The 22,750-nt window shown below is 35.1% G+C and overlaps 1 pseudogene; it reads right to left on the bottom strand.

Moving 5' to 3' along the window:
• Positions 1–10,394: 10,394 nt before the first annotated feature.
• LOC139074639 (olfactory receptor 4P4-like) lies at positions 10,395–11,319 on the bottom strand (annotated as a pseudogene).
• Between the last annotated feature and the right edge of the window lie 11,431 nt (positions 11,320–22,750).

Below are 22,750 nucleotides of genomic sequence, written 5' to 3'. Positions count from 1 at the left end.
ATTTGCTGTATCATCACTGCTGTTAGCAGATGTAAAAGGGAAAAGAGAAAAGTCAGTTGAGGAAAACTATTGTCATAAAACAACACAGTGATATAAACGAAACCTCCTGTATAAGAACTGATGTCTCAACTGGTGAAATAAAGAATATCAGGCAACCACCAAACCGAAAAGTTAGAACAGTTGGCGACACAGAAAGAGGTAGAAACATTGAGAAATGCTAGTTAAACTGACCAGTGTTAGCTATTGTTTAATCTAATTGTTTGATCTAATTGTTAGCTCATTGTTTAATCTCTTTAAGCCTCTTTTTCCTAATCTATACAATTAAGATGTCATTACATAATTCAGAAGTTTAATGAAGAATACATGAGGTAATGTGAAATACCCCAGTGACATATGCGGTTAAAATAGATGGTCATTTTCCTTTTACAGTCTTTCTTCTTTGAGTGAGTAGTTTAGAATCACAGAAATCGTCATGGACAAATATACAATCACGTAAAATGGAAAAATAAAGAAAAAAATTTACAACATGAGTTTAATAACTGATCAGGTAAACTTTAACATCAGCATCTATTAGTGAAAATGTTTAAGTTAGTTTGACGATAGATTGGTTCTCTGAGGAAATTTTTTAACACTAAAACTAGCCAGAATTTTTGCACTATAATGGTGTAAACAATTACTTTTCTTCTTTGATAGTACTGAAGGAAAGTTCTGAAAGCTCTTTTGATTCAGCTATTAGCATAACAATAGAAGCTCTTATATTTAAATTAAACTTTCCACTGCATATTCAAACTTTCTCTTAATGTGTCAACATGCAGCATGGTATAAACTTACCTTAGTTGACTCAGATGAAATTAGTCTATTTTAGGATGGCAGGTGTTTTGAAATATTTGAAATTCCTCATATTTTTAGATATTGAAGCATCATTAACTGGGCTATTTCTTAATAGCAATATGGAAGATTGCATACAAGCACAAGAATGGGACACATGAAATTCACTGCTAACTTGAAAATATTTTAACTTTAACTCTATTTTTCTTAACAGGAATTTTGCTTATAATTAATGCATAATTGAAACTAAGGTATGCTAAAACATTTTTATAATAATCAAATTACCATAGGCTACAAAAGAAGTTACAGCCTGTTAAATGAAAATATATAGAACAAATATTAAAATCCTATAGTTAGCCAAGCGCATGATTGATGGGACCCTTCCCAAAAGAAGGTGACATGGATAATGCACTAACTACCAGATGTGAGCATCTTTCAGGTTAATTTTAGGCTACATCAGGAAGCATTCCACCCTCAGATACTCACTCTGCCAATACACCTCCAGTACCAAAATCTGGAATAAAATGCAGAGAATTACAAACCAGTAATTCAAACACATCCAGATTAATTCTGTGTAAATATTTTAAAAATCTCAACATGCTTTAAAACTCCTACAGATTTACACCAGAAGTAGACTTCAAACATTCAATAAAATTATCAACAATGCAAGAAGTGAATCTTTATTCCTCAGGAAAGCAGGCTAGGAATTTTGAACTCCAATTAACACTCTTAATAAAAGCTCAAACTAAAAGATAAACAAAAGTATTTTTAAATTCCTGCAAAAGCTAACACAAGTATTTAAGTCCTAGGAATTTCTATTTTATGCCTATGCCTGAAGAAAATTTGGTTCAGAAGAACAGAATTTAAACTTGTGGCAACGCAAGAATTCATAGGTCTTTGAAAGCTCTAAGTAATTATATTCCCAAAAGCATTTCCGAATAGCTCCATCCAAATGTTGCTCAGCCCGGGTTGACAATAATGTGCTTGATGCTCCTGGATAGCTAATTTCCACTTTTTCCTATCTGGAAAAAACTGGCACTATTTCCCCAGAGGCCTAAAAGTCTATAGTCCGAGCAGCTCAGGAAACTCTGACTGCTCTCTGTTCTTCCAGATTACTGAAGAACAGGACAAAACTGATGTAGCCCACAATAGTATGTGCTTAGGTTTCAGCACAATCTCACATGAGATAGGACAAAGAGGACTAAATATGGGCATTTTCAGTCCAAGAAAGGACCATTATCAAGACTTTAAATGTTTAAAGCAGATAGATGAATAAAATCAATGGCCTGTGATATCATAATTTGTACAAAGTTACTCACTGTTAAGGACTAATGTTGATGGAATAGATGGCTGAAGGATGGGAGACAAAAAAAAAAAAAAGAAAGATCAAAGAATAAACATTCTTTTCCCCATAAGCTTGGCAAGTAGGAAAAGTAAAAATATATGGAAAAATCAGAGAAGAAAGCACTCAAAGTACAACAAAGCTTTTATTGTGTTTGCCGTTTGGTTCCCTCTCCTGTCACTGAATAGTCACAAGTTGCTAAGGCTCAGCCTCATCGGCACACACTGCAGTTCGGCTAGTCTCTCTCTACCAAGTACAAATCCATACATCACATTTCCTCTTGCATTTAAAACATTATTAAATCCAATTTTATGGTATTGATGCGGGGTCGGTGAGCCAACGAGTCAAAATAAAGATTTCCTAGACTCTCAAGATCTGGCAGTAGTGCTCTTTTATTTAGAGAATAGTGTGGAATAGCATGGGGACAGGACCCATGGGCAGTCAGAGCTCCTGCTGCTGCCCTGAGTTGAGGGTTAGGGCTAATTTTATAAGGCATGGGTACATGACTTATTTTTACTGGAAAAAAGAAAAGATGATGTAAAAGTCATTAAATGATTTCAGTGCAGATGGGGTCTGGTTATTGTGCGGTCATATAACTTTAGATACGAATCTGGCCATATAGATCGGCATGTAGGTGAGGATGCCCTGGGCTTCTCTCCCTGGGGCAGTCCTAATTCATATCATAAAAAAAGTCCACTGGGTCATATAGTTTGGCATGTAGGCCAGGTCACCTTGGGCTTCTCTAGCTGGGGCAACCTTAATTCACATCAGTATCTAATCTAATTTGGTTCACACTACTTAGCAAAATGATAAGAATAACAATAATTTATTGAGAGATTATTGATTGGTGTTTATTATGTTATTTAATACTCATAATGCATATTTTGACATACATATCTCTATTATATTACCTCTAATATATTACCTCTATTATGCACAGAAGAACACGGAAGGTTCTACAGGCTACATAACTAGTTCAAATATCCGGTAAGCAGCAGAAGCAAGCAAATACGTTATTCTAAGTTTAGTTATTGCTTCCAGACTTTGAAAGCTTAATAACCACAAGTAGATAAAGACCCTAATACTTCATCATAGAAGATGTCAAAACCCAGTGTTTTACTGGTTGTCGTCTTCAGCATTATGCCCAGTGTTGACCAAACTACACTCAAGCTGGCCGGTATCAATCCACAGAAGAAGACAGTTGGTCGTATCTCTAACATGCTTCTCCAATAAGCACACACTAGGAGCCCCCTTAGAGAGATATATAAGTATTGCATTTACATCCTCAAATCTTGAATTCACCCGGGGACATATAATTATTATGCTGCAAATGTTTTAATTTTGATGAAGCACATTTTATTTTTATTTTTATATTTTTAAGAATCACACTGTTGTACTGTATTTAAAAAATATTTGTCTAATCCAAAGTCACAAAGATCTTTTCTTATGTTTTATCCTAAAAGTGTTACACATTTGTATTTTATATATAGGTCTGAAATACACTCTGAATTAAATGTTTACGTGGTGTGATGTACAGATGAAAGGTGTTTTGTGTTGTTCTTTGTACATATGGATGTCCAACACTGCCACTAGACATTTGAGGCAAAAACCATTTTGTCCACTACATTGCCAGACCTTTGTTGAGAATTAGTTGACCAATATGTGCAGATCTACTTCTCCTAGACTCTGTAATCTGGTCCATTGATAGACTTGTATATCTTTATGGAAACATCACACAGTTTAGTACACAGCAAATTTGAAATAATATACCTTGAAATCAGATAGTGTAAGTTTTCCAAATTTGTTATATTTTAGTGTTTTGGGAATTAATTTGAGTCCTTTGCATTTCATATAAATTTAAGTTCAGTTTGCAAATTCTAAATACATGTTTGTTCACATTTTGTTTGGGATTACTTCAATCTAGAGATTAATTTGTGGAGAATTCACATCATAATAATGGTGAGTCATCTAGCCCATAAACACAATATTGTTTTTCTATAAATTGAAGCATTTATACTCTCTCAACATGGTTTTTAGTTTTCAGCACATATATTGCTCATATCTTGCCACATTTATCCTCAAGTATTTTATATTTTTGATGCTATTATAAAGGGAATTTTAAAAATCCAATATCTGTGAGTGTCTAGTACAAACTATGCAACTGACTTTTTGTGTGTATGAGAAAGATTGTCCTTGAGCTAACATCTGTGCCAATATTTCTCTATTTTGTATGTAGGATGCCACCACAGCATGGCTTAATGAGCAGTGCATAGGTCCATGCACGGGATCCAAACTGGTGAAACCTGGGCCGCTGAAACAGGCCACACAAACTTAATCACTACACTAGTGAGCCAGCCTTTGCAATAGAGTTTTATTTATTCATCTTATGTCCCACAACCATGCTAAACTCACATTAAAATGAAAGTCACTCAATTCGAATATAGTTACTAAAACTGTCTGTTTTCATAATTAAAAAATTGTTAGATAGAAAATTCTAAGGACTGTATAATAAGCCAGCATAATTTATCAGCATTAGAGAATGGCTGGACTATTAGATTTAGTTCATATGTATTCACTTCTCTTCTCTTTTAATAAGAGTTCATGTAGAATAAGTATTATTTTTTTCTTTAATTTTTGGTGGAATTCACCACTTAAGCTATCTAGACAGGGAGTGAAGAGACAAAACAATAAATTAAATTTGTTTAAGATATAAAGGACTATTGAAAATATCTATATTTATTTTGTAATGAGCTTTGGTAGTTTATGTCATTCAAAGAATTTATCCCTTCTATCTAAGGTATTGAATTTATTGACCTTAATATAACCATTATAACCTTTATTATTTTTTAAAATCTGTATAATGTGTAACAATATCACCTCTATCATTAAAACCAACTATGTTTAGTAATCAATTATCTATAAGCATCCCAGGAATCAAGTTCTAGGAAAATAAAAAAAAATAAATCCAAACAATATGGAGATATGATATAACAAATTAAAGAAAGAAATCACTGACATAAGAAACAGTTCTAAACAGTGAATAGAAAAAAAGCTGAAGGACGGCTCTCTGAAAAGATGCATAAACTTAGAAAGCTCTATCAAGAACAATCAAGAGAGAAGAGAAAGAAAGAAAAACTCAAATTACCAAAATGAGGACAGGAACTCATTTATTGCTGATAGTAGTGTAAATTTGTACAAAAACTTTGAAATAGAGGTTAACAATATCTACTCAAGGTAGCATATGCTATTTTCCAGCAATTCTACTTCTAGGTATTTATTTACAATACCATAAAATTGCATGACTATCAGTCAGATTTCATCAATTAGATGTAGATATGATATCATTAGACATGGAATTAAACCTGGTCTTAGAGAAATAATGCATTGAATGAGCATATGACTCAACTTAGAGCACCCAGATGTTTTCTGTAATAAATATCAAAGAACAGATGCTCAAATTAACCTCTCTGAAATAAATGTTATCTTTGGACTTAAAGTGAGATTTAATAGCCATTTCTGCATCAGAACCCAAAAACTCTAAAACAAGTCTTCTTGCAACATGTACCCACTTAGAGGAGGCACAGGGGGCAAAAGTTTCAACAAACTGGGCAGGTCAGGATTTAGGAGAATATAATGTGTCAGAAGCCTACTTGCAATGGGCCTAAAGACTCGTGAGTAAAACCCTTCAAGCTGGATTCAGAAGTGCATTCAATTACAGCTTGGTAGTTTGGATAAATTGAACAGACAGCCTGAGGAAAGTATATTTGCATGGGAAATAAGAAGCAGCTTGAAAAAGCGCTAACTGTAAGCAATAAGGGGCCCTCAAGAAAGTCTTGATACAGTAACAAAGCTTTTGCAGTGGGAAGAAAAATATATTTAAGGAAAATATATGATGTCCTGCCCATCCTCATATTTTAGATTAATTGTTGAATTGTGAAATTATTATATCTATGTCATCTCATAAATTTATTATATAATTTACAATATTTTGGGGGTAGAACTACATAAGATTATTGAAAGCAAAACATGGAAGTTAAAGAATTTGGGGAGCATAAAATACCAACAGTGCTTGAGAATTCAATCAGCAAGAACTTACACACATGAAGGTGTGTGTGAGCGGGCACTGACTGACTTTGAGGATATTCAGTGAATCAAGTTAGGACAGTGGGCAGGGTAATCAAGGGCTTCCAAGGTTCTTTCTTTCTTCCAAGGAAAAAGTGAAGTTAGGACACACCCTTGCTCCTCTGGAAAGAAGATCCATGCAAGCTCATAGTTACCTTCAGAGAGGAAATCACCAACCCCTCCTTCTTTTCCTCATCAATAGATGGCCTCAGCAGAGGGAAGAACCAAACTTCAGTGCTTCTTTTATGAACTCACAATTAAGAACAGACCTTTGCTCCTGCTACTGGACAGGTGGGCAGCACAGTTTTTGAAAAATTCAAATTTCAAACTCAGAGAGCCTGGATAGAACCTCTTACTAGCCACACTGGTTAAGAGACACAAGGGACTTAAATTCTCTAAAATCTTGATAACAAGAGCAACTACTACAAGCACACATAGAATGCTTACTATATACCAAAAATTAAACTAGGAACTGTGGGTGAACTCTGCTCAAAGTCACCCAGCTAGCCTATCATAAACAGGTCTTACAGACAGGAGAGCTAAGATTCCTGGCCACTGTCATGCACCTGGCACATCACATCTCCTCAGAACCACCCACATGTGAGAACACATTCGAATCACTGTGGCTCTAATATATAAACTGGACAGAAATGAGGAGGCCCAATGCTTAAGAAAGGCCCTCAGTCCTTCTCTGATATATTTAGCTGCTGGACCACTTTTCTTTGTGGTGAACCCAATTCACATTATGGCTCATTGTACAGTACAAATATCAGAACTTGAATTAAAATAAGAGTATTTTGTGCAGTTTCAGATAAAGTAGCTGGCCTAAGAGATATTTAGAAAAATCAAAATGCTCTGGGAAAGTTTATGATTTAGGTACAGAGAAAGGGAAGAACTATTTGAAACTAAGATTGCTTTGAAATAGCTAGGATATGTGACACCATAATCATAGGTCTCTCTCTGGTGTTGAAGAGAATACTAGAATAGCCTAGAAGCGTCTAAATAATCCTTCTCAATGGATGCTCAGAGGTAGGTCTAGGGCTGAGGAAAGAGTGAAGGACAGGGAGTGTGAGTGATACAGGACGTCACAAAGGACTACAGCACTCTCAGCTACTTACGGCCTCCAATCCTTCCATCAGACTCATCAAGACTTCTAAGCTTTTTCTGGCCTGTTTTCTGACAATCATGGAGCTTAAATAATGGGCCTGTGTAATGTGAGTGTGCGTTAACTGACCAAGGTATTCCTTTAATAACATTTAGTAAAGGTGGATTTTTAAATTAGCCATAAATTCCCATAAAAATAGGATTTATTACACATTTACTACCAGAGATATTTCTTAAGCATTCTGCTTACACTCACATGCTGAGAAAAACATTTTATCAAATTCTTATTTGCATCAACTTGAAAAAAAAGTTTTAAGATATTAGATACTGTGCTACAGGCTGGAAAAGTGAATCTTAGAAATAGCATCTAGCGAGTAGATAACTAATCTTAGTTAAATATATTTTTTTGGTGAACTTATTGTATTATATCATTAAATTTGTGACAAAAATCTTGAAGACACTTGAGAAAAGAAACAAATGATAATAAAATATTTTTTAGTTTTGTTGCATAGTATTTTTCTGATGGCATGCGAATTTCCTCTGACCCATCCATAAGATCTACAACACCCCACATGACATAAATACACAGACACAATCATCATACATACACAGACATGCATATACACACCATGTTTCTATACTTTAAAAAAATCCATATACTCTTTGGAAAAATTCAACATTAAACCAGATCAAACAGAACTATTAATAATTTGTCAAAGTTAATTTCCTATGGAATGGACAGAATGTTTCCCTATTATATACCAGAGGTTTGCATGGATCCAGGAGAGCAAAAAAAGTTATTAGATGTGTGAAAGGTTTTAAAAGTTGAAACATGAAAAGAAGGATGTCTTGTCCTAAAGACAAACACTACTGCGTCTATGTTTTTTCCTGTATTTTGCATTTGCCTGTGGGAAAGGAGTAACTCAATCAAGGAAACTCTGTGTGGAACACTGCAATCATTCTGATGAGAAACAAGAGCCTGGTCAGAGAGAAATGCCTAGACACATGGGAATCAAAGCACAGAGCTGAGAGGTCACGTGACTCAATGGACATGGGAGTAAACAATAATTAAAATAATAATACTTCCTTAAGGCAAAAAATAAATACGTAAGACGACTGCAGGAGGCTAAGAGTCTTCCTAATTTCATTTTACGCCAGATAGGCACATAGGACTTACATTAAATTTTTACCATTCTTGCATTGTATATATTTTATATTAAAGCACAGGTGGTTAATAATATAAGGGGGAATTCTAGATATATGAAAACAATGTATACAGTCAAATAAAAAGAAAAGGTAATATCTTTGAATGTAATTCATAACTGTTTGTTTACATGTTAATTTGTGCCAGTTTTATTGCTAGAAAAAAGAGAGATACAAAGAAAAGTAAAGATAGCACATAATCTGGCTCAGTCAAACTGGAAAGACACAATTCATAAGAAAAAACACTGCTATAGGGCATAAGACTATTTGAAATAGAGTAAATGTATAGCTGAATAGAAATAAAAGAGCAGGACAAAAATCAGAAATATTTTGAGTCGGCTGAGAGATCTGTAAGATCTTCCTAATAAGAAAACATCACGAGTGTGAATTGAATGTATGACATGGATCCTAAAGCATAAGGATGGGGGTGTTGTAAGCAGAGGAGAAAGCAGAAATACAGCCATAGAGGTGAGAGATTTAAGAGAATGTTTGGAGAATGTAAAAGGACCCAGTGTAGATGGATGAAAGCATCCAAACAAAGAGAAACATAGGAAGAAAAGTAGGGCTAGAGAAAAATGACCTAACGTGAGTTTCCTGTATGCCATACGTTGTGCTAAAACTTCATGTGTTTGCCAAAGTAATGTTACATCTTTATGAAGTATAATATTACCTCCTTTGTTAGATATTTTCAAAACAGAGACTCATAGAATTAAAGCAAATTGCCGAGACACAGAGATAAAAACTCACAGAATCAGTAGCCACCTAGGTCTCTCTGACCCAAAGCCTATCACTGAAACACTATACTTTCTTCCAGTGCAGTGACTTCTAAGACCAGAGAGTCAGACTCAGACCAATTTTGGAAGATTCTGATAAACAAGTGAGAGTTGGATTTTCTTCCAAAGAAAATAGGGTTCCATATCAATTTTCAGAGAAGATGGTAATATAATGAGAGACGTGCTTTAGAAGGGCATTTCTTGCATTCCTCCAATCCATGTGGTCACATCTGGAGCTAGCTGAACTTTTTAAACTGCGGATTGCAATCTAAATCACAGTAACATTTGTCTTTGGTTCATATAGTGTCAGGTCATTTATTCCAACTCCCCAAAGAAAGCTGTTCTTTCTATAACATCTCAAACAAAAAATGACCTGGGGACACAGGATCAGAAGTGCATTGAATTTAAGTTCTTTCGATAAATACCCAGTAGTGGGATAGCTGGCTCACATGATATTTCTATTTTTAATTTTTTTTTTTTGAGGAAGATTAGCCCTGAGCTAACTGCTGCCAATCTTCCTCTTTTTGCTGAGAAGAGTTAGCCCTGAGCTAACATCTATGCCCATCTTCCTCTGCTTTATATGTGGGATGTCTGCCACAGCATGGCTTGACAAACGGTGCATAGGTCCACTCCAGGGATCGGGACCAGCAAACCCTGGACCGCTGAAGCAGAAAGTGCGAATTTAGCTGCTCCGCCACTGGGCTGGCCCCTCTATTTTTAATTTTTGATGTTAAGCAAAATATGCCAGACAGAGAAAGATAAACACTGCATGATTTCACTCATATGTTGAAGAAGACAAATATATGGATAAACAGAACAAAGAGTTGTGGGGTGAGCAAAAGTGACAAAGAGGTACATACGTATGGTGATAGAGAAAAATCAGACTACTGGGGATAAGCACGATGACATGTATTCAGGAATTGATAAACAATACTGTATACCTGGAATTACACAATGTTATATGCCATTATAATCCCAATAAAATTACTTAAAAAAAAGAAATGCACTGAATATTACCTTCTTTACTTGAAATCTGAATGTGCCATTTGAGACTATACCTTCCCCATGGTGATTTTCATCTTCACATTTCTCAGGGTATGGATGAGAGGATTCAGCATGATGGCAATCACAGTGTAAAACACGTAGATATCCTTATCTTTGTTTTCATTTGCTGAAGACAGAACATAAGTATAGATACAGGGCACAAAGAATAAAACTACAACCATTATGTGAGAGCTACATGTTGAGAGAGCTTTGTGCCACCCTGCAGCGGAGTGTCCTAAGATTATATGAGTATGTAAGAAGCTACTAAGACAAAAATAATGACAGCCACCACCATCCCTGAATGTGCAATCATTCAGATATCAATAACATGAATATCTTTGCACATTAGTTTCATAAAAGTCTTCACATCACATATGTAGAGATCTATCTGATTAGAACCACAGAAAGGTAAACTGAGTACCATGAGCAATGGAGAAATTGAGTGCCAAAAACCCATGCCTTAGTCCATGATGATCAACACGTTACACCTCCGGCGATTCATGATGACCGTGTAGTACAGGGGCTTTACAATGGCAACATAGCAATCAAAAGCCATGGACCCTAAGACAAATATTTCCACAGCAGCCAGCCTGTGTGCAGTGAAGAGCTGAGCCATATGGTTGTTACAGGAAATATTTTTTTTTGCTGCAGAGAAGTCTCTTATTAGCCATGGGATCACAGTGGAAGTTTAGCAGAGGTCCATGAAAAAAAGGCGGTGGAGAAAGTATACATTGGTTGTTGGATATAGGTGATCACGCGTAAGATAAAGTTTTCCATTAAGACTGCCAGGTAACAGAGCAGTAACAAGAAACAGAACAGTAGTTCAATTTGCTTATTTCCCCGCAATCCCATGAAAATAAATTCTGTGACTTTGTTCTGTTTTTCCACGATGTTGAGTCGAGTTCAGTACACAACAGAAACTTAATTCATCTGAAATATTACAGAACATAATATATCTTTGATAGCACTTTCTAAGTTGGGAAGTGATTTAAACATTTAAAAAGACATAGGTCATATAGGATTTATTACACTTAGCATTTTAAATCCTTTTATGATTTGGTGTATCATTATATTTCAAATGATATTTAATGGGAGCATATTTTATGTCTGGAACTTTCATAAACATTAACATGCACTTAACACATAAGAACCCATAGGTACTATTCTGGTGCTCATTTTACACATGGGGAAACAGAAAATGATGTGGATTTACTTAATTATACCAAATCATTAAGATATTTAGTAATAACCTCAGATAGGAACTTTTATATGATTCTATATTCCATTGTTTCAGAGTAGGCCACATAATTCACTGACAAATGAAATTCCGGTTGTTTTCTCCTCCTTAAAATATGAGGTCATTCTCCATTCCTGCCATTAACTATCTATATAACTTTAAGCAAGTCCCTCCTTTCTGTGCTACATACAATTGACGATAAAATCCTAATCACATACCAATATTCTATATATCCAGTGGAACTAAACTTTTATTCCTGAAAAACAAAACAAAGCCTCAAAACTGTAGTGGAGAAATTACCTTAACTTGTTAATAGTAGTTTCAGTGACTCTCCTCCTTGGTAGATTTAGTCAAGATTCAGAACATGGAGAGGTCGGAAAAAGGCAACTGGAAGTAGAAGGTTGGACATCTGAATATAGAAAGACAAGTTGTTATTAAATAAAAGCTTCACATTTTTCTTAATAATTATAAGGATATATTTTAGAGGCTGTTGAAATGTTAGAGACACTTTTAGGAGCTCGTTGTTTTCTGTTGAAATATTGATGAATCCGACGTGATTGAAGAATGACCTCTTTATTTAGACACATTTAAAACAGTGCTGCCATTTTGATGTAATATACCTGGGGGTAGAGAGTGAATATTTTACCCATAACCAAATGTCCTCCACAGCAAAATTATGGTCTTCCTAAAAGACTGTAAATTTCAATGAATTGTTTTTTTTAGTGATATAAGTGAGGGAACAATATGATATATGGACAGATCCCTAATGATCTTGAAGATGAGCATCCAGTCTCACATGTCCTGTGAGTTTTTTGTTGTTAGCACTGAGAAATTCATTCTCTCTGATCTTCCTTCTTCAGCTGGTGAGTGAAACTAATAGTATGGATCTATTTGCCCTATACCAAGAGCAAAAGACATCAAATTCCTGTAAAGAATATACAGTATAAAGAACTTATTATTCTAACTTCTCAAAATTGTATAACAGGACTCCCCAAAATGTTTGGAGAGGAAAAAACTGTTGTAAAAGAAAATAGATACCAACATTTTCATTGGTTAATTGGTTTTACCTGTGGATTTTGTGTTCTGCCACAGGGAAATGAGTTGAAGAATTCATATTATACATACATTATGTATAAAAGAAGAAACATAGATATTGGTATAAGTTTATTCCAGGTTCTAAATAGAGCTTAGCAAAGTACTTTTCTTTGTATAAATTGAGATTATCCATACCTAGTCTTTGTTGTGTGAAAGAATCTGATCAGTTTAAAGCACATATATGAATCTAATGAAAACTTTTCATTAAAATTGTAGAAAGACTAGAGAATCAAAACCGTAGAATGTGGAATTATTGGTTTAGAATGTTCCTGAACTTTGATGCAAGCATCAGCAGCTATTAACATTTGGGCTAGTGCTGCTTACGATGATTGAACATCACTTGGGAATGTATAGATCAATGTGAAAAAAGATCTTTCAAAGCAGTGCCCATAGAGTCTCCACTAGGAAGCTGCCTCATGCAGAAATAGCCCCCAGTCACATCCTCAGATCATTTTCCTTCCAGTCTTCTTTTAAACCATAAAATCTCCCTGTGACTGTTTCCTTTTCCTCTCTCTCTCTCTCTGTCTCTGTCTCTCTCTCATACACACGTACACACTCTCACACCCCACCATATACAGGTTTAGATATGCAGAGTTTTTAGAGTGAAGAATTTGAGTCCAACTTATCACATAACTTTCAGTAAAAGAGTGTCTCATCAAAATCAGTCTCTTAAGGTTTAAATTCCTTAAGTAAATTCTCTGTGAAGAGTTGTTTGCAAACACATGACAACTACAGTTTGAAAGGGAAACAAAATTAAATGGTTATTAGGAAGGGAATTTGATGTAATTTTTCTGTTTCTTTAATTATTTATCACATGTATAATAAAGAAAAATTGTGAAACTGAAAGATATGAGTTTATTATTGTATTTATTTAGAATAAAATGCTTAGATACCATATGCTAAGTATAATATGTTCCAGGCACACTACCAAATACTTTTCATTTACCAATGATTTAATATTCAGTATGACCTGATAGGATATAATTATTGTATGATTTTCCTGTTTTGCAAATAAGGAAAGTAGAAGCCAAAGTTACACAAGTACTAGAGGAAAGTCTATATCTAAACCTATTCTGTATGAATTGGAAGATCATACTTTTTTCATTATGCTTAAATGACTTGTCACATATATAAATAAAGGCTTAAAACCCTCAATTTACCCTCAAATTATCATCCAGATTTTCCTGAATGCCTTCCCCTGAAATAGGCACCAACAACATTATTCCAGAAAAATTTAGACTTAAAAATTAGAATTAATAAGATCAAATTGTTATATAAAATAGAGATTTTCAAAATCCCGATTATTTTTTCCATATATATACAAATCATAATGCTTACTGCTGAAAGATTTTACATTTCTTTGGAATGTCAAGGAAATGCTTCAGGATCATTCTTTTTATTTTTCAGAGACTGCTATGAAACCACAAATAGATGTGGAACATCTCTGACTCTCTCATGAGTCTTTCATTCAAAAGAACCATTTAGGAAAGCATTGCTGGCAGTACCTTAAATTAAAAGGCATAAGAAGGACCAGAGGGAAAACTCCCACAAGAATTTTACAGCAGCCAATATGAGTGTGGTTATAACTGTGGAAATAAAGCTAATACTATTATAACGGTCATATTCAGGGTCTTGAGGCTTACTTCTACTATTTATCTTTGGAGGGTTACCACAGGAATGATTCAATACTTCTGTAAGGTTAGACACTGATGAAATATTCTGAATATTTGTTTTATGTCTCTATTGTCCCAGAATAATAATAATTTCTCAAAGTCTGAAGTTCCTGATGTTTACCATGGTTTTATATGTGCATGTGTGTATATTTATATATATGATATTGAATTCTTTACCATCCAATTAAGCAAATATAAGAGAACATCAGAAGCGAAATAATAATTCTCTCACCCACATAGAACATCACCATTAGGATGGAGATTTGGAAATTTTTTTTTGGAGAAAAATTTGCCCTGATCAAACATCCATTGCCAGTGCTCCTCTTTTTTTCTTGCTTAAGGAAGATTAGCCCTGAGCTAACATCTGTGCCAATCTTCTTCTACTTTGTATGTGAGATACCTCCATAGCATGACTGAGTGGAGCAGGTCTACACCTGGGATCTGAACCCGCTAACCTGGAGCCACTGAAGCAGAACCCGTGGAACTTTGACCACTCAGCCATGGGGCAGTCTCCTGGAAATAATTTCTTAATATTTAATTATACCCATTGGAAACATAGAAGCCATGTACACTGTTTTATGTTACTAGATATCATATAATATTAAGATATTGGTTAGAATTAGGAAATGCCACAATGCATATTTTCCCCTGTATTTTAGTTTGCCTTTGACTAGCTTTGTTTTGTTTTCTTCCCCTACTGGCATGAGACAGGGAGATGAGTGCCAGGAGAACCTAAAGGTAACAGTTTGTGTAAATTATAGTCCTTAGTTCATAGCAAATGATCTTCATGGGTCCATGCAATGTATCTCCAAAGTTTCTTTTACTTTATAATATTTTTATGCTCTTTTATTTGCTTATTCCCACTCTGTTTACTCCTCTAGACATCCACTGTATTCTGATATATTCAAGACTTACTAGCCCCAGAGTTTTGTACACCTAGTGGTTTTCCTACAGCTGTCCAGATATTGAAAATAATATTTTACAATGTTCCCATTAAGTTATGGCATTTGCTCAGCTTCTCCTTGCTCCATTACCCTGGCTTATACATGCACTAAAAATATTGCCTCAAAAGACTTGAAACAAAGGTAAATAAATCCACACAAAGAAAACTATCAATCTTCGTTCACAATGGAAGATTTTAATGCTCTTTTTCATTATTGATGAGTAAGGCAGGCAATAAGTCAGGAAGAATATAAAATATCTGGACAAAACATTTTAAATATACGTAGAGGCATGTATAAAATTATTTTACCAAAGAACACATATTCTTTGTATGCATACATGGGATATTTGCAAAATTAAACGTTATATCTGAAAAGAAGGCTCAAGATATATTAAAGAAGTGGTTATACCCAAAGATCTGAGAACAAAAAATTATTTATCTAAATCTATCTCTAGATATAAAACTATATATATATAACAATATACCCATAAAACTATACCTTGCTTGGGGCTGGCCCAGTGGCACAGTGGTTAAGTGCACACGTTCTGCTTCTCAGTGGCCTGGAGTTTGCCGGTTCAGATCCCGGGTGTGAACATGGCACTGGTTGGCAAAAGCCATGCTGTGGTAGGCATCCCATGCATAAAGTAGAGGAAGACGGGTATGGATGTTAGCTCAGGGCCAGTCTTCCTCAGCAAAAAGAGGAGGATTGGCAGTAGTTAGCTCAGGGCTAATCTTCCTCAAAAAACAAAACAAAACTATACCTGGCAAAATAACTAAGTTGTTAAAAAAAATCATACTGGAAAATTTTTAAACTACCTATAATTGAACTTTAAGGAAGATAATACTTATCAAACTTTATAAGATGCAGGAATTGTGGCACTTTAAAAATATATATAACCTTAATATTTACATTAGAAGAAAAGAAAAGCTGAAAAGAACTCTGTCTTTTGAAGACAGATTATAGAGAAATAAAAAGAAAAAATGCAAGAAAAATGATAGTGAAAATTAATGAAAGAGAATAAAAAAGAAAGAGCCACAAATTCAAAAGTTATGTCTTAGGAAAACACCATCAACATAAAGAAACTTTCAGTAAAATGGATCAACATAAAAGAAAAACTACTACTCATATTAATGAAGAAGGACATAACTATTTATAAAAGACGAAATCAAAATAAAACTATAAAATGTTATCAGCAACTAAATGCCAACAATTTTGAAAACACAGACCAAAAAAATATACATCTAGAAAAATTTGTTACCAAAAGTGACTCAAGAAATTTCTTGATGTAGGATTTTAGATGTTCAGATGAGCTTGTATACAAATGGTCCTAGCAGTACTATTCATAATAGCCAAAACAACCCAAATTTTTGTCAACTGATGAATGGATAACCAATTGTGGTATACTCATACAATAGAACATTATTCTGCCATAGAAAGGAATGAAGTACTGATAGATGCTACAATATGGATGAACCTTGAAAACAAGTTAGGTGAAAAAAGACATATAAGGCCATACACTTATGGTTCTATGTTTGTGAATTGTTCAGAATAAGCAAATCCATAGAAATAGAAAGTAGATTAGTGGTTTCCAGATGCTAAGTGAAGGGGAAAATGGTAATTGACTGATTAATTGAAGAAGGGTGATGAAAATTTACTGAAGTCAGATAGTTGCAATGATTGCACAACATTGTTGAATACACCAAAAGCCAATGTATTTTATATTTTAACTGGTTAAAATGGTGAATATAATGTCATGTGAATTTACCTGAATTAAAAAAAAGAAAACAACAAGAAATACAACTTTTTTAAATGAATGAAATTTAATTCATGACATATCTGAATTTCTGGGATGTCATTAAAGACCCTAGAGGAAAACTTGAATATACATATTAGAAAAAGAAGCAATATCTAAAACCAATTATAAAAGATTTGACTTATAAAGCTAGAAAAATGAAAAGAAATTAAACACAAAGTAAATAGAAGACAGGAAATAATAAGGATAATAAAAAATTCAGTGATTTAAAAACTAGAAACAATGAAACACTGATTCTTTGAAAAGATTAATAAAACTGATAAAGCTTATCAGATTTTTTAGAATATTGAGAAGGGGGATAAGGAGGGAGGAAAGGTGAGAAAGAACAAGAGAGAAAGAAAAGAGGTAATTACTCATGCCAAGAATGAAAGAGCATACAGCATTTCAAGTTCTATAGACATTAACAAATAGCAGGAAATATTATGAACAAATTAAAGCCAATAAATTTGACAACTTAAAAAGGATTTCTAAAAAATATTATGAAATCTGATACAAGAAGAAATAGAAAACCAGAATTGCCCTATATCAGTTAAAGAAATTAAATTTGTAGTTAGTACCATTCTCCAAAATTACTGCGTAGCCAATTATTTCAATTTGAATTTCACAAAATATTTAAAAACTAATGCAAATTCTACACAAATTCTTTCAGAAAGTAGAAGATCACTATATATACATTTAATTATGAAGCCAGCATTGCCTAAATGCCAAATCACATTACAATAAAGAAAATGACAACTATCCTTTATGAACATATGCACAAAGATACTAAATAAAATACTGGTAAACAAATCCATCTCTTTTTCTTTTTTGAGGAAGATTAGCCCTGAGCTAACATCTGCAGCCAATCCTCCTCTTTTTTTGAGGAAGACTGGCCCTGAGCTAACATCCATACTCATCTTCCTCCGCTTTATATGTGGGATGCCTGTCACAGCATGGCTTGATAAGCAGTGCCTAGGCCTGCACTTGCGATCTGAACTGGTGAACCACCAGCTGCCAAAGTGGAATGTGCAAATTTAAATGCTGCACCACTGAGCTGGCCCCCATTATTGTTCTTTTAATAATAATTTACTAGGATGATGTAGAATTTATTTCAATTTGCATTACAAAAATTCTTTAACAAATGAAGACTAGAAAAGAACTTGCTCAAAGATAAATTGGATCCATATAAAACCTACGACTGCCATATTATTTAAAGGTTAATATTTTCCTTCTAAGATTGGACCAACAAGACAAGGATGCATACTCCCCATTTCTGTTCTGTACTGTACCCTAGGTTCTAGCCATTGAAATAAGGTAAGAAAAAGAAAAGACATACAACATTCAAAAGAAGAAGCCAAATTCTAAAACTATATTTATGTGCATATGGCGTGATAATATAGGTAGAAAATATAAGTGCCCTACATAAAATCTCATACAAAAAATCATTAATTTAGCAGGGTCACAGGATACAATGTTGACACAAAAAAATCAACTGTGGATCTCATCAAGATGGTGACTTAGGTAGATTCTGAACTCACCTTCACCCACAAACACAACCAGGTTACAACTATTCTTGGAAAAATTACCCTAGAGAGAAAAATGAAAACTGGATAAAAAGAACCCACACAACAAGGGACAGTCCTGACTGAGGCAGAAGAGGCAGAAATTAGTTCTGGAGTGAAAAAAGCCAACATCATGAGCAGCAGAACTTCACAGCTGGCTAGGTGGGAGCCATCCTAAGATACACAGCCCTCCCTGGAGAAGTAGGGACCATAGCAGGGGGTACATTACTGCTATAAGCATCCTTCAGACTCAGGACAACTGAGATGAGTGTCCTACTATCTAGCTTCACTGGCTATTAAATGCAACATGGAATGGCCCCAGAAAAGCCATCAGAGGAAAGCCGAAAAAGCTTGGCCTTTAAAGGGCCCATGCACAAATTAACCTGTCTCAGAATGCAATCTAAAATCACCAAAAAGACAGCTGCACTGTCATTTGGTGAAAAGAGACTCACCTGGTAGGCTCTTGGTGCATCTCAGTGAGAAGTGAGACCACTCCAGAGACTGAAACTTTGGTGATGGCCATTGTTGTGACCTAGTACAGGCATGCTGACACAGATGCTGGCAGACACCATTGAAGTTCTTCTCTTGGCCTGATAGTCCAGGGGTCTGCCACACCCTCTAGAGCACAGATTTAATCCAGTTCAGTCAGGGCAGGAAGCCCACCCTAGAGACTGGCCACATCCAACATCAAGCCCTAAGGCTACTTGTTGGCCTGCATACACTAGATGCCTTGATCCTCTACAGGCAGGTGGGTATGCCCACCTCTGTGGGGCAGGGCCAGTGGGGGACATTATTGGAGAGGTGGGAGCCTCTGCAGTGGGGCAACTGGGTATACTCCAAGGGGTCAGTAGTTTTGCAGGGACCAGGATTGTGTTGGCTGTGTGTGTGGACCTGTAAGGGTTGGGGCTTATCAGCAGCAGAACCTGTGATTTACAATCAAACCCAAAAATGATCAGCCCCACCTTCCAAAGCCTGAAACAATTGGGTGCTCCTGTGAGAAGGTCAGCCCCACTCAGCTGCAATCCTAAGAGAGCTGACAACAGCCTTGCAGGCCTGAGACCTACAGCAACTGTAAGCCCCTCAGCCTAGCAACCAGCTACACTGGGTACATACTAAATTAACAGGAAAACAGTAAGAGGAGTGTGCTATTAGGCCTTGCAGCCAATGGTGCTGGGCACCCTAAACCCAGTTTACAAACAGCTGTCCAGGGAAAGAAAGACTAGACTTCCTCGATACCTCTGATAAGAGCAACCCTGCCACAACAGAAGGACACAGGTGGCCCAAACATGGGTCACTCCTGGATCATTTGGCCTGGTGATGAGAGGGAAGCAGACTGCTGAGCCTCAAAAGGCATCTCTTACATAAGGCCACTTCTCCAAGATCAGAAGACATAGCTGACTCACTTAATACATAGGTACAAGCACAGAGAAAGAGGCATAATGAGCAGTCAAAGAAATACATCCCAAGCAAAGGAACAGGAAAAAAAAAAACCCAGAAAAAGAACTAAATGAAACAGAAATAAGCAATTTATCTGACAAAGAGTAAAAAAACTCATAAGGATGCTCACAGATATTGGGAGAAGACTTGATGAAAGCAGTGAGAACATCAACAAAGAATTTGAAAATATAAAAATGCATCAATCAGAAATGAAGAATACAATACTGAAAATGAAAAATTCACTAGAGGGACTCAATAGCAGTTTAGATGATATAGAAGAATGGATCAGCAAGCAGGAAGAAAGACCAGAGGAAATCACCCAAGCTGAACAGATAAAAGAAAAAAGAATTAGACAGAATGAGAAACAGTCTAAGGGAACTCTGGGTCAATATCAAGTGCACTAAAATTCATATCATAGGGGGCCCAGAAGAAGAAGGGAAAGACAGAGGAGCAGCGAATCTATTTAAAGAAATAATAGCTGAAAACTTTCCTAACTAAGGAAGGAAACAGGCATCCAAGTACAAGAAGCACAGAGAGCATGAAACAAGGTGAACACCAAGAGGCCCACACTAAGACACATTAAAGTTAAAATGTCCACAATGAAAGATAAAGAGAAAATCCTAAAAGTAGAAAGAGAACTGCAACAAGTGACATATAGAGGAAAACCCATAAGCCTATTGGTGGACTTCTCAGCTGAAACCCTATAGGCTGGAAGAGAGTGGTATGACATATTTAAAGTGCTGAAAGGAAAAAAAACCTACAGCCAAGAATACTCTATACAGCAAGGTTATCATTGAAAATAGAGGGAGAGACAACAAGCTTCCCAGACAAGCAAAAATTAAAGAAATTTATCACAAAAAAAACAGTTCTACAAGAAATGCTGAAGGGATTTATTTAGGTGGGAAAGAGGAGTCCACAAACAGGGATAAGAAAATTACCACACAAAAAATTTAAAAACCAGGTAATAAAATCACTTGTGAAGGGGCCGGCCTGGTGGTGCAGCAGTTAAGTTCGTACTTTCCGCTTCTCAGCAGCCCGGGGTTCGCCGGTTCGGATCCTGGGTGCGGAAATGGCACTGCTTGGCATGCCATGCTGTGGTAGGCGTCCCACATATAAAGTAGAGGAAGATGGGCACAGATGTTAGCTCAGAGCCAGGCTTCCTCAGCAAAAAGGGGACTGGCAGTAGTTAGCTCAGGGCTAATCTTCCTCAAAAAAAAAGAATGAAAGAGCCTACAGCATTACAGATTCTATACATTACCAGGACAGTAAGAAATGTTATGAACAAATCAAGACAAGAAATTTTGCAACTTACAAACCAATTGTTTGTAAAAATATTTAAAACCTGACAGAAAGAGAAAAGAAAACCAGAATAGTTTTATATCAGTTAAAGAAATTAAATTTGTAGTTAAATCCTTCCCCAAAATAACTCCAGGTCCAATTAATTTACTTTTGAATTCCACAAAATACTTTAAAAATAAATTATATAACTTTTTTCAGAAATGAGAGGAGAGGACACTACCCCATTCATTATTTGAAGCCAGCATTGCCTAAAGGCTAAGTCACATTATAAGGAAGAAAATGACAAATATCCCTTATGGACATAGGTATAAAGATATTAAACAAGATACCAGTAAATGAAATCTCATTCATTTTTAAAAAATAACTCACCATGACCATTTCCAGTTTATTCCAGGAAAAAAAAGGCTGGTTTACCATTCAAAAATCAATGTAATTCAATAAATTAACAAAATAAAGGAGAAGAATCACACAATCATGTGAAGAGATGCATAAAAATCCATAAGCTTTAATTTAGACCTATGATATTTTAGAAAAATCTTTCAGCAAATGGTGAAAATAAAGGAACTTTCTCAACCCAATAAAGAACATCTGTATAAAACCTAAAAGTATCATCATGCTTAATAGTAAATAATCTCTCTCAATGATTGGAAATGAGACAGGGCTGTCCACTCACCATTTATGTTCTGCATTGTACCCTAGCTTGTAGACAATTCAATAAGTTAAGAAAAAAAATATAAGAGAAATACAGACTATAAAGGAAAAAGAAAAATTGTAAAAATATATGTGTATGCAGATAGCATGAGTGTGTTGGTAGAAAATGTTAAGTGCTCTACAAAAAATCTAATAGAACTAATCATTGAATTTAGCAAGGTTACAGGAGACACTGTCAATACAAAAAAGTCAAATGTATGCCTATAAGAGCAACAAGTGGAAATTGAAAATAGAAAATAATGCTATTTAAAATACTAATAATGAAATTTGAAGGCTACATTTTAAAAACCAGTTAACAGCCTATATATGAAGCCAAAAAGCATTGATGAGATAAATTAAAAATATAAAGAAATGGAGAGATATGCATGTTGATGGATTAAATGACAACATTTTACCATTTCAATTTTACAATTTCAATTCAATTCCAACAAAAATCCCAATGGGATATTTGGAGAAATAGACAATCATATTCTGAAATTAATATACAGATTTAAAGGAACCTGGAGAAGGAAATCACTCTCAAAAAAAGAACACAGCTTGGGGACTTATTCTACCTAAATTTAAGATTTACTATAAAGCTTCCG

Source organism: Equus przewalskii, chromosome 11 (genome assembly GCF_037783145.1).
Source record: "Equus przewalskii isolate Varuska chromosome 11, EquPr2, whole genome shotgun sequence".
Taxonomy (NCBI): domain Eukaryota; kingdom Metazoa; phylum Chordata; class Mammalia; order Perissodactyla; family Equidae; genus Equus; species Equus przewalskii.
Note: the sequence above shows the minus strand (reverse complement) of the source record. Positions and strands in the feature narration are given on the sequence as shown.